The following is a 9,676-nucleotide window of genomic DNA, read 5'->3' on the forward strand; positions in this document are numbered from 1 at the left end:
TTTAATGTCTGTAAACCCTAATGTGGACATTGAGCAACAGTCGACTTCAGCATCATCTTCCCAGACTTCTCCCTTGTGTGAAGAACATGTAGATGTCTCTGTTGGCCCAGAAAGTGATGTTTCACAGCAAAATAATTCTGAGGATGTGGATGAAGGTAATATTTAATTTTTTTATTTATTTAGTTAACATATCATGTTCCTTATAAAAAATTACATCAAGTTTATTTTAATTTAGTGCAAGAAGTTACTACATCACCAGCATTACTTGCTGAAAGCACTGAGGCAGCATGTGGAAGTGAACAATTTGAAAATCCAGCAATTCAAAATATTGAATTCATCATTACCGGTATATATGTGGATATTTTTATTTTATAATCATTTAGCATGTAAATTTAAACATCAATTTAAAGGGACAATGAACCCACATTCTTTAATTTGTGAATAAGATACAGCATGCAATTAAAATCAACTTTCTAGTTTACTCCTATTATCAAATGTTATACATTCTCTTGCTATCTTTATTCGAAAAGCTATAATGTAGGTTTTTGGCAATCAACCTGGGTTGTTCTTCTTGATTGTTGGATAAGTTCACACACAAATAAACAACTGCTGACCAAAATAATTGCTGGCTCCTTAGCTTACATGCCTTCTTTTTCAAATCAAGATAGCAAGAATATTATGAAAATTTGATAATCGGAGTAAATTAGATATTTTCTTAAAATTGCATGTTCTATGAGTGTGTTCAGTGTCCCTTTAAGCGTTATATTTTTTAATATATATTCATTTTTTTATATGACAAAGTTCCCTATAGACCAATATGTAAATCCCCTGATCTATAACATGTTAGGATATCTCCTTACATCTGCTAAGTTTAACCCCAAAAACCGGCTTCAGATTTGTAAATAATGTGAAAAGCACTTGTAATGGATGGTTATTAATTATGCCTCCATAAAAGGGATTTGTTATACATTAATGGATGCACAATATTTTATATTCAATACTTGTAATATAGAAATTAATATATAAATATGTTTCTAAATAATTTAATTTTTTTTTTTTATAAGATGATGAAAATGAAATTAGTACAAATGTGGTTGATGCTGCCAATGGAGAAGATTCTCAACCACATGAACAAGGTATGTATTCATTTACACCTTACCATGTTAATTTGTATGTTAATAAAGAATGTCACTTATATGTGTGTGCATTTTTAAATTAAATGTAAAAATAAAATTGTCACAGTTTTTATTTTTAACACATGAACTATCAATTCCTTTTTTATTTTTTTCTTTATCATAACAATATTTTAAATATGTGCTTAGTGCAATTCAATTGTAATGTAGTTTAATATGATATTTGTTTTATGTCTAACAGGAAAAATGGAAGAGAATAAATGGGATAAAATGTGTCTTTTGATAGAGAATATAAACAACAATCTCACCATTTTAAAAGACTCTATGCTTCACAATTTTTAAAAAAAAAGACTTCACAATCAAAAAGTAAGAAGACTTTTAACCAGAGTGATTGAAAATCAAAAAGAACAGCGTGCTCTAATGTTCAGAGAAAGAAGGTGGGAGGGAAGGGCATTTTATTCTGGGGTTAAAACACGTGGTGGACCATTTTATCATCCACATTAATATCTTATGTTTGTTTTTTGGTTTGTTATTTAGAAAGTTAATAAAAAGAATGTTTACAATTGGTCTTTTTATTTGTTAGATTTATACACCATACAACACATTACATATTTTCACACATGTATTAAAGGGACGTGTAAATTTGATTTATGATTTCAGTGTGGGGTGTTCACAAGTATGAATATATAATTATTGAACATGGATGTATATATCATTATCAAATCATGTTCTTACTTATATTAGTTTATAATACACATGTGTCTGCATATTTGTGTGCACTGTCCCTTTAATATTTTTCAAAAATAAAAGTTACTAATATTTTACAAGTTTTTTATCTTCATTTATTTTAAATTACTATGTTTAACTCAAAGAATAATAATATACACATATTAAATTTATTTTCTTTTTCTATATTTTCTTATTGGTTTTTTACTAGCTTGAAGATTACCATCAGAATTCTGATGTCCTTTTCTTTTTCCATCAGAAATTATAACATCAGAATGTATTCCATCAATATCTGAATTACCTAAATTGGTTGATTCGGTTACAAATGAATTTAAATTTTCAGGATTTTCTGAAGACCTAACATTTAAATTTAAAGGAGTATTAGTACAATCATTTTTTTGACATAATAAAATCATTGACTGAGCTATTGATTTTAAGGACTCACTAATGTGTTCCAAATGTGTATTACTTTTTTCAACAGAATCATTTAAATTTTTAATAGCATGATTTTGTTTAACTATTTCTTCCTTAAATTCAAGCATTGTGTTATTCATAATCTCAAGTCTGTCGCGTAATAAATCATTATGTTGTATTAATTTATAACTAAATTCACCAACATCCTTATAAAATTCATTGTCCTCAGGATTGTTCTCATTTTCTGATGGTAATGAATTATTTTCATTTTGTAAGAAAATTATTGTATGTTCAGCTTCATTGCTATTGTTGTTTTCCTCCTCCTGTTCTATGTTACTATTTGAAAATGTGGCTTGTGATAAATCCAACACTACATTTATTGGTATTTCATTTTGAGATGATATATTGTTGGGTGGTAGTTCACTTTCAATACTTATTTCTTTATTAGTTATATTACATTCTAAATTATCCAACATTTCATTTTCATTAATATTAGATTCATTAAGATCCAATGATGGTGTCTCAAGATTTTATTGTGAGCTTTCATTTTGTTCTTCTGCCACTAAAAAAGAAAATTATTTTCGGTTTATTTTATATTTATTATTTCACATACATATTTAAAATTACATTATCCAGAAACAAAATAAAAATTACCTGTTCTTACACCAATATTAGTAAGTCCAGGAACTCCAGAAACCATTGCAGCTGGGATTAATTCTCTAATTATTTTTTCAGAATCAGAGTATGTGATTGGTACATATGTTCCACCACCTGTTTTCATTCTTTCAGTTTTTTCTTTTCCCATTTTTGCTTTAACTTTAATTTTTAAATCAGAGTATCTTTTTTTGCATTTGGTCACAGATCTGGGCCTAACACCTACAGCTGATACAGATTTTGAAATTTTTTCCCATATTGAATTCTTTTCAAAATTAGAAGTTTTTGCAGCCATGGATCCAAACAGTTTATCATAATACATTTGCATTTGCTGTGCTAATACCAGATTTTCATCTTCTGTGAATGCAGGGTTTCTACCAGACTCACTATTTTGTGATGATACTCCAGTTGGTAGAACCTATGAATACATTTTAAATGTCTTTTTATTAAAATAACATTACCATTAAATGTCATATTTCTTTAAATAAATAAAAGTAAATGTAAAATAACATATACAATAAATATATATAATATGGTGGATTATATGTACTTACCATTGTTAATATTTTCGTAATTTAAATACACTTATTTTTCTATTGGAAATGAAAATCGAATTTTAAGTTTACTCCTGAAAGTAGCATAGAGAATTTCGCGCCATAAAAAGTGGACTTTTATAATGTCAAATTACGTAACGATTGCAGTTACGAATATTCACAAACACATTTACGAAGTTTATATTGAAATAGCGAAGGATGATTGCGTATGTTTTCAATGCAAAACTTTATTACAAAATGTGCAATGATCAAACATTACGTGATCAAAGAGCGTCGTAATAAGCAATTAGGGAGACTATAAATATTTTGACGTAATTTTCAAAAAAGTGCGCGAAATTATATTTACGAAGGTAAGTTTACGAAAATTATTTCGAAATATATGATTTTAAATTTAATAAAATATTTAATTTACAATTCTATTTAATATTTATTATTACAGATGGCAGAATATATATATTATACATTATTTCAACATAGAAGATTTCAAAGGAGAAGAAGGAGGTTGATAACACATCATACAAATAGGATAGAAATCTTGAATGAAAATGATGTTGAACAATCTCAAGGATTAATTTCAGAAACAACAACCATGAGGACACACAGGGTATACAGGCCCAGAACATACAGAGAAAGACAATTTTTAAGTGACATGCCTGATGATATTGTATTTCAAAGATTTCGATTTAACAAATCAGTTATAATTACCCTTTATGAATTATTTAAAGATGATTTGGATCCTAGAACAAGGAGAAATAGAGCAATACCAGGAATTGTTAAATTATTGACCACACTTCATTTTTTGGGAACGGGTTCTTTCCAACATACCACCAGTTCTATTACAGGTGTGTCACAAAGTGCTTTTTCCAGGTTTCTTAACCAGGTAATTAATGTTTTCAAGAAAAATATTGACAGATTTATAAAATTTCCAATGACTGAAAATGAAAAAAATATAATTAAGGAATATTTCTATGAACATTATGGAATACCAAATACTGTAGGATGTATTGACTGCACACACATACAAATTTGTGCACCAATTGATCATCCAGAAACATATTTTAACAGAAAGGGGTGGCACTCTCTAAACACTCAAGTTGTATGTGACCACAAATACAAAATTATTTCTCTATTGTCAGCTTTTCCAGGGAGTGCACATGACTCGTATATTCTAAAGCAATCACTCCTTTATGAAGATATGAATGCAGGAATATGTGGAAATGGTTTGATACTTGGTAAGTTATGTACTAAGATGTTTAATTGCCTAATACATAAAATTAATTATTTGTAATACTAACCATAAATCATACATCCAACAGGAGATGCAGGATACCCATGTTACAAATGGTTAATCACACCTGTCTCCAAACCAGCAAACAGAAAAGAAATGAAGTTCAATGACGCACACTCAAAAGCAAGATCAGCTATTGAACGTACATTTGGACTTCTTAAGAGTAGGTTCCGTTGTATTGATAAAACTGGAGGAGCATTAAAATATCAACCGACAAAGGCTGCAGACATAATAACTTTGTGTTGTATGCTTCATAATTTAGCCATTGAAAATAATCTAGATATTGATGTGGATTATGATGATGAACATGGAATAATTCAAAATGAATTTTCTTCACAGGACCCTGCTGTAAACACCAGTGTGAGGGAACACATGATTAATAATTATTTTTGATTTAAAACTGTATAATTACATTGCATTGCATTGCTTTACTTATGAATGCAATTGTATTAATTTTCTTTTTTTTTCAAAATAAACAGAAGTCTGAAATAATACATGAGTTTTGGACATTTAATATTTATAATATACAAATCTGAATTTCTAAGTTCAAAGTTGATAATACAATTGATCAATAGACCCTTTTTAACAAAATTACGAATTCAGAATTACACATACGAAGTGGGTATTTAACATTACGCAAACCAAAAAAACCATTCGTAGCGTATGTCGAATGACGAAAAAACGCCCATTTCGAATACATACACGCAATCAATTTCGAACACTTTCATTCATTCCGATATTATATTCGCACTCCGGTGCGAACATCTTTACATCATATCATTTTAAAAACCAGCTTTCAATCATCGAGGCCTCAGTGTAATATTGCTCAAATTGTATATCCCTCTGCTCTTTGTGTTTGTTGGGTTATTCATATGATTATTAGCAGGGTAGCTCGTAGAGGGTATGGCAATTGATTCCGGCAGATAAAGGAGGGGGAATCATAATCTTGAATAAAGAGAATCCTAGGGGATTCTGACACTTATCAAGTGTTGATTTCAGACCCCACAAGAAGATATAAGGAAGAACTAGACTCCATACTTATATCAGCCAAAAGGAGAGGTATTATCAACAATCATGAATACAGGTATATATCTATGAAACATCCAAGGATACCTGTATTTTATTACCTACCTAAGATACACAAAAGGCTGGAAAACCCTCCCGGGAGGCCTATTATATCAGGTATCGGTTCAATCACCTGTAACCTATCAGAATACATCGATAGGAGACTACAAAAACATGTACAGAAATTACCATCTTATCTCAAAGACTCAACGGAAGTTCTCAATTTACTGAATCACCTAGAATGGGGCGACCAATATATTCTAGCAACTTGTGACGTCACTGCTCTTTACACGAGCATCCCACATGATTTGGGTCTAGAAGCAGTGAAGTACTTCATGGAGAAAGACAGCGAACTGAGCCAAGAACAAAGAGAGTTCGTTCTGGAAGGAATTTCCTATATACTAAGTCACGATTATTTTAACAACAGAGGAGTATTCTACAACCAGATATGCAGAACAGCTATGGGGACCAGGTTTGCGCCTACCTACGCGAACTTATATATGGGAAAATGGGAGAACCTATTTTGGGACTCCTGCCCAGCAGGCGCAGACCTGGTCCTATACAAGAGATACATAGACGACATCCTCATCATATGGAGAGGATCTGTGGAAGATCTCCAACACACTATAAGTGTAATGAATAACAACACTATGAACTTAAAATTCACGTATGAAATTAGTAAGAACAATATTCATTTCTTGGATTTAAACATAATGGCAAAGGAAGGAAGACTTTCTACCTCCACATATTTCAAGGATGTAGATTGTAGTAACTACATCCATCAAACTAGCTGCCACCATCATAGATGGAAATCCAATATCCCGAAAGGACAGCTAATGAGAATCAGAAGGAACTGCTCTGACACAGAAAAATGGAAGGAACAGTCAAAAGTCCTAAAAGACAGATTCATAGATAGAGGATATGATGTGGAAACGATAAATAAAACTATAGAAGAAGTGGAGAAAATGGATAGAGGATCCATGCTGAAATACAAAAATAAAGAAACAAGTTCAGGAGAAGAAAACACCATAAAGGTACCTTTTATCTCCGAATATAGTGAAAATAGATTTCTAATTGAAAAAATAATAAAAAAAGCACTGGCACTTTCTTAAAGAGGACAATATAATTGGGAAGGATTTAATAGAATCCCCCACATTCATTTATAGAAAAACAAAAAACTTGAAAACATTGATCACCCCCAGTGTCCCTAGAGAGACAAGGAAGACAACAACAACAAAAAATGTACATGGGAAACAACTAAAAGGCTTCTTCCCATGCCTCTCATGCAAAGACTGCAAACATGGCAAAAAAAGCCATACTTTTGGGGGGCGGAGCCGGCCGCAGCTAAGATGGCAGCTTAAGCCCTGAGCTCTGTGAAGGGGACCAGAGATAGAAAGATCCATATAGGTCTTATGAAGGCATAGAGTGCTGCAAGTTAGTGGATCAGGTATCGGATGCTTTGGGGACTCTAACAGTACCCTCCGTTTTCAGATCCGCAGCGCAAAATCCAGGTACGGAGCCAGCAGCAGAATACAGTAGAGGCCATGCTGTTTAGCTGAAAAGATAGGAGCTGCGCCACAACGGAGCCGGCAAAGTTACACGGAGGTACAAATGAGAGGATCAACTTCTTAATGGGTGAGCACAGAGACACATAGAAGTACACACCCGTTGTGGGGAGAAAGTTGGAGGGGATAGATTCTACAGCTACAATCAGATTTTAAATGAAAAACTGAACTGGGGGCGCAACGAGTGGATCAATATAAACATCACAAAGCAGACATAAGTTTGTAAAGTGTGGGGATACAGCAGTACTCACAACAGAGTAAAAGGTTAAATCCCCCAACTAGAGCTCCATTTGTACATACCTATAAGAACAAGAACTTTTAATAACACACTGGACTTGACCTTATATAGGCCTGAGCCTAATACGGACATACATGTGAGGATGGCTAAAAAAAAGAATATTAAACCTCCCAAAATCTCCCGCACTCCCTTAAACAAAAGCCAGTCTGTCAGTGCATTTTTTAACACTGACCAGAAAACACAAAAGCGCCAAGTAACCCCCAGTACGACATCTTCTCCAAGTGAATTTCCCCTCCAAGTATCAGAAAACATGGACACAAGTCAAACTTCAATACCATCTCACATTTTATCTTCTCTTGCCTCAACACAAGATATAGCTAAAGTAGTCAGAACCTGTATAAGGGAGGAATTACAAGAGCTTAAGCAGGATATGCACACCCTAGGCTTCAGGGTAGAAACATTGGAGGATCAGGGAGACATCATGAGAGAGGATCTCACAACCATACAAGACACAGTCGGACAGCAGGCGGAATTGATTACATTCCTACAAGATAAATTAGAGGACCTTGAGAACAGGGGAAGGAGGAAAAATATCAGGCTTAGAGGGGTCCCTGAATCAGTACTCCCAAAAGATCTACCTGTGTATTTGCCCGCCTTGTTCACACATCTGTTAAATGACTCAAATGCTGCTAACATACAGTGGGTTCGAGCACATAGAGCCCTCAGACCGAAACCCCCGGACACTGCTCCCCCACGGGACATTATAATAAAATTCAAAATATTCCTGGAAAAGGAGAATATCATGGCTGCCTCCAGAAAGAAACAACCAGTGAGGTTTAGAGGAGTCGTCATACAGTTTTATGCTGACTTGGCAGTAAGGACTTTACAGAGACGGAAGGAATTATCACCTTTAACCACACTCCTGAGAAATAAAAAAATCCCTTATAGATGGGGATTTCCTTTCCAGCTGCTGGTTCTACACAGCAACAAAAGAGTCTTCTGTTCCAGTCCATCGGAAGTGGAACAATTTTGCAGGTTGCTGGACTTAGACCCTCCTGCTATGGAGGTAACACACAAAAATCAGGATAAAGAAAATCCGAGATCACAAGGAAAATCACAAGAAAAGTCATGGGACATTCCCTCTTCATGCAAAAAGAGAGGGAAAGCAACATCCAATTCACAAGGGGTTCCGAAAGAACAGAGACTATCTAAGCATACAACTCAAGTCCCTTCAGAAGATGAAGACTCTGAATCGGAAACTGAGGACCCGTAACTATAGATTTGAATATGTGTCATCTGATGATTTAAGTATATTTACAGACTCTATATTAGATAATGTTCAGGCCTTACCTCTAGAGGTAAAAATAGTACCACCCAATATAAGGCCTCACTTTTATTGAAATCTGTATAATGTTTATTTGTATTTCTCATACCCGTTACATAGCAACCCTAAAACTACCAGTTAAAGCCTTAAGTATAAATGATACTTAGACTCAAAGGTCACCCTATATAAGACCCCTAAGTATTGTGTTATTATTTTTAATTTTCTAATTTTCTAATTTTGAATTTTGGAGAATGACTGTTCGAATTTTACTTGTTACTGTTTTCACTGTTATATTATTAGTTTGTTTTGTAAACATTGAGGTTAATTATTGTACAATTACATTCCTAGGTTTGAAAGGGGCGATCCTTCCCTCTAAGCACAGTTCAGGTTATGGTAAAGTGTTCATATGGGCGATCAGATCTATAGGAAGTCTTTACAAGGTACACCCCGATTTTATTCCCCCCCCAATGTAAGCCCATAGAATTAAATATTTTTTGCGCTCTCACATTCCCCTATTGCTCCCATGACAAATATTATGGCGTATAATCTAAATATCATATCTCAGAATGTAAAGGGATTAAATTCACCACAAAAACGTGCAACAGCACTATCAGATTTGCATAAGCGTAAAGCAAATGTTCTTTTCTTGCAGGAAACACATTACAAAAGACATAGGGAGCCCAAGTACCATGGTCAACATTTCACACAACAATTC

The 9,676-nt window shown here is 33.4% G+C and overlaps 1 long non-coding RNA gene across 1 annotated transcript; it reads left to right on the plus strand.

Moving 5' to 3' along the window:
* The first annotated feature begins 219 nt into the window (after positions 1–219).
* LOC128665054 (uncharacterized) lies at positions 220–1,137 on the plus strand. Its single transcript, XR_008402982.1, has 2 exons — positions 220–346; positions 1,065–1,137. It is a non-coding gene; the product is annotated as an uncharacterized LOC128665054 (long non-coding RNA).
* Positions 1,138–9,676: the final 8,539 nt, after the last annotated feature.

This window comes from Bombina bombina, chromosome 6 (assembly GCF_027579735.1).
Source record: "Bombina bombina isolate aBomBom1 chromosome 6, aBomBom1.pri, whole genome shotgun sequence".
NCBI lineage: Eukaryota > Metazoa > Chordata > Amphibia > Anura > Bombinatoridae > Bombina > Bombina bombina.